Raw genomic sequence first — 4,904 nt, forward strand, 5'->3', positions numbered from 1 at the left:
ATGCATGTAACTAACAAAAATGAGTCAACAAAATTATATTGATTTACTAACCGTAGCACCAATGGCGATAAACAGCAACTCAAAGTGTCCATCTCTATCTGTTTTGATATGAGTTACCGACCCAGGATTTTTCAGCTTTAAATTGTGACAATAAGCCGGCAGTTGGGCAAACGATGCTTCTGGCGACCCCCTCAACAATTCCAAGGCATAACATTTGGCTCTCCAAGCTTGAGAATATGATATACTAATCTTGAACCGAGCATTCATGTCAGTCATAATTTCATGTCCCCGATATACCCTGCCATTCAAAAACATTAACTCAGCCAGAAAACCACCCAACACCTTTTTGTTTGCCTGTCTATGGTGAGGAAAAACTTGGGTTCTTGAACATGTATGTTTATCAATAAAAGTCCTAACTTGAAACATTTTGCAATCTTTTATTCTCTTTGCAATCATACGCCACGTACAGTTTTTGTCAATCATACACCTTGTTTCGAAACGATCTTTGCTTGATTTGTTAACTTTTAGTTGATAGCCATCTTCCACACATTTCGTATATAAAGCTATCTTCAAGTCTTCCTTTGTATCAAAACAATCATCTTTCTTGATACGAATAACTTTTGTGTAACAATAAACTGCTTTCTTTATCAACTCTTCTTCCGGTATCTGAAGTAATTCTGGCATATTCCAGTTATACGCCCGTGGCATTTTCTTTTCTTCGGGGAATTTTTCTTCTTCTTTTTCTTCTTCAGGATTATATGAATTACAGAATGGATGTTCAACATGTTCATTCACAGTCGTAACTTCCTCCTCATTATCATCAATATTACATTCTTCGGCAACGGCTGTTTCATCATCAAAATTCGGGTATTGACCAATATCAATATCATTACACGCATGGTCTGTTTCTTCTTCTGAAACATCATCAAAATCCGTGTATTGACCAATATCAAAGTCCGGATATTGACCAAGACCAAATTTCGAATACTGACTAGTACTCACAATTTTTTCTGTTGGCTCATCATCGTCTAACTGGTCAATACGAAAACCGGAATTTGGTGCTGAAAGTTGATTGGGATTTGGATTAGAGAAAGGTTGTGGGTTTTGAGAAAAACTTAGTTGATTACTACCCGCTACTGACCCAACAATACTACTTCTAGGTTCAACAACATACAATGTAACATCATCTTGTGAAACCCTAATGTAAGCAATGAATCGTTCAACATCTTCATTGTCGGTTAACAAATAAACTTTACCATTTCTCTGATAAGATAGCCTAAATCCACTTAGGGGCTCTAAATTCAATTTATTTGAAACACGTAGCATTAGAGTTTCATAAGTTAACTTTTGTAAAGACAATTTTAGTTGAAGATTCATGGGTAAAGGCATATATTGTAAAACACCATGAACATTATCCCATGACCCTCCAAAACACAAATCTATCCAAACATGATCAACATTAGATGATTTCATGGTTGTAAATTAATTTACTAAACAGACGAGCTGCGAAACTAAAACCTGTTGCCGGATTGGGAAGGATGTCGTTGGATATAGGAACGGATGTCGCCGGAGAGAGTGATAGATGGAGATGGAATGAGTTGCGATTTAGGGATTTAGTTTATGATTTCAGTGTTATATACCCAAAATTTCAGTGTTGTGATTTACAGATTCTCGTTGCGATTTACGGATTATCGTTGCGATTTACAGATTCTCGTTGCGATTTACGGATTATCGTTGCGATTTACGGATACGCGTTGCGATATACGGAAATGCGTTGCGATTTACGGATACACGTTGCGATTTACGGATACGCATTGCGATTTATGTGTTCGCGTTGCGATTTTCATATTCGCGTTGCGATTTTGGAAAATCGCAATGCGAATTTGACTATCGCATTGCGATTTTCAAGAATCGCGTTGCGATTTTGGACACTGATTTGCGATTCTGGGGATCGCGTTGCGATTTTTATTTCGCGTTGCGATTTTGTTGGTCATTTTGGCAAATCCAAAAAAAGTTGGTTAAAATCGTATATTATAACTTTTTTTTGGTCACTGAGGCGATTTTCTCTTTTTAAAACTATATATTATATATGCTTTCAAAAAGTGTTTTCGAAACTATATAATATGCATGTTTTCAAATATTATTTTTCAAAACTATATAATATATTTCAAAAATTGTTTATAAAATTATATGTTATACGTTTTCAAAAATAATTTTCAAAACTATATATTATACATTTTCAAAAATTGTTTTCAAAACTATATAATATATGTTTTCAAAAATTGTTTTTCAAAATTATATAATACATATGTTTTGAAACCGATTTTTAAAATTATATATTATATGCTTCAAAACCTTTTAAATTATATGTTTTCAAAAACTACATTATATTATTATATATGTAATAAATAAACCCCGAATAAAAATAAATGACTACAACTGCCCCTCTTCGCCCTTTTTCATGCAACGAAAATAGGGCAAAGACAAAAAGACACAAAATTTCATTTGGTGCATATGGACTTGAAAACTATCATGTTTCTGTGAGGGTTGTCGATCTCCGAGTTTAAAATTCGACTCAATGTTATAGTCAAATCTTTTGTCGACTATCCTCTATTGCGTAGTTGAGATTTGATTAAAAATAGAGGAATGCTCCCTGTTGTTGAGCCGTATTGCAGGTGACTCTTTTGTCGTAAAGTTGATTCGATCATGAGATTTCTTTGAAAACGATATAATTTACCATGAAGTTGAAATTATGGTTGACCCCTTCGTCATGAAGTTGTGTCATTCGGGTGTCTCGAGATATCCCTCGCTGTGAAGTTGAACTCTAGCTCGAGGCCTGGATTAGGAAGTAAATCCTCGCCTTTTTGTTCAATCACTCTAGCCTAGTACCCTTTTTAGTGAAGCTGGAATTTGAATAGATGACCTTAGTTGAGAAATGGTTCCTTATTGTTGCAGACGACTCCTTCGCCCTGGAATTGAGTTGATATCTTGAGCATGATATCCTTCATTGTGAAGTTGAAATCATGGGGGACTCATTCGTCGTGAAGTTGAGTCTAAATTAAATGTATTTATCTTGGGCCATATATCCTCCGTTGCGAAGTTGAAATCCAGCTTGGATAAGCTGTATTGTTGTTAATCTTGAGTTTTCTCTAGGTTCAATATCCTTTGTCGTGAACTTGAAATTGACTCCGACAAAAATTTGCAAAATTATGTATATATGCGATGCTATGGATGTGATGTTATTATGTATACCTATAATGCATATGCAAAATATGGTATTTTAGGACCTAGAGAGCAATCTCAATCTCTTGTTGTTAGTCTTGATTCTTGCCAATCTTGAGTTTCTGACCCTTGATTTTGTATTCTCTGTTCTTCAACGGGTTTTGATTTGGCATCCTTTCTTTATTGGTTTCCAAACACCTGTACTTTTCTGGGAATCCTTGTACTGTAATACTCAGTGAGCTTTTCCAAAAGTGAATAAATTATTCTTATTCAAACTCAAAATAATATGCTTAAAAGGAATTGATTTTTAAAAGAAATAGCCATATTCATTTATGAGGAAAAAGAACAAAGAATACATGACAAACATTCTGAAAAGTTAAGACATAAAAGAAATACAAGAAGATGCCCTAGATCTTGACAATGAGAACGCCTTTGAACTGACACACTGTTAGATGACTTTTGAGTGCATCTTTTGTCAAAGGAACTTCAAAGATATGACAATGTTTGGAAGAGTGCAAAGTTCCTCTCAAATTACTAAGTCTACAGAAGACTTGGATGCCATGATACTTTATTACCTTGATCCGGGACCTTCTCGTGCGTGAATCCTAAATCATCATCCAAGCCACCTTTTCGGGTTTTCAACCTGGATCCTCCCTCGATTTCAAGACACCCTTTGCGGGTTTTCATCTTGGACCCATTTTTTTTTCAAATTTATTTAGAGTGCCCTTTCGGGTTTTCACTCTAAACTTATCATTTTCTTTAATTTTTTTTAAACTTAGAGTGCCCTTTCGGGTTTTCACCCTAAGTGAAATATTTCTTGATTGTATCAGAGTTTATAGGATTTGGTAGCTCTGGCCCGTCCATTTTTGTCAAGACGAGTACTCATCTGGAGAATACCCTTTTTATGACATAAGGCCCTTCCCAATTTGGCATCCACTTTCCTTTGAAGTCCTTTTGGATTGACCATATCTTTCTCAGTTCAAGATCTCCTTCATGGAATACTCTTGGGCGCACCTTCTTGTTGTTTGCTCGGATCATTCATTTTTGGTAGAGTCGGTCATGGTGAATGGATTTTAACCTTTTTTCTTCTATTAACCATTCTACATCATCCAATTTAACTTCTGACAAAACCCATAGTGATGGGATCTCTACCTCAATAGGTAATACTGCCTCTATCCCATATTCTAATGAAAATGGGGTTGCCTCAGTTGAAGTTCGCATCGAAGTTTGGTAAGAAAACAAGGCAAAAGGTAACTTCTCATGCCAATCTTTGTATGTTTCAGTCGTTTTCTACACTATTTTCTTAATATTCTTATTTTCTACTTCTATCGTTCCATTCATCTTTATTGATAAGCAGTAGAGTTATGATGTTTTATGTTGAATTTGTGACAGGCAATATTCATCATCATGTTGTTCAAATATGTTGCATTATCAGTAATGATTCTTTCTGGTAAACCATACCGACATATGATCGATTTTTTCAAGAACTTGTAAATAGTGGACTGAGTGACACTGGCATATGATGCAGCCTCTACCCATTTGGTAAAATAGTCAATTTCCACAAGAATGAACTAATGATCGTTTGAAGCTTTTGGATGAATTTCTATAATGACATCCATGGCCACGGAGCTATCATCACAGGAAGAGGTCAAGACAGAACATTTATCTTATCCCCATAGACT

This window comes from Hibiscus syriacus, unplaced genomic scaffold (assembly GCF_006381635.1).
Source record: "Hibiscus syriacus cultivar Baekdansim isolate YM2019G1 unplaced genomic scaffold, ASM638163v2 tig00110865_pilon, whole genome shotgun sequence".
In the NCBI taxonomy this organism is placed as follows: Eukaryota; Viridiplantae; Streptophyta; class Magnoliopsida; order Malvales; family Malvaceae; genus Hibiscus; species Hibiscus syriacus.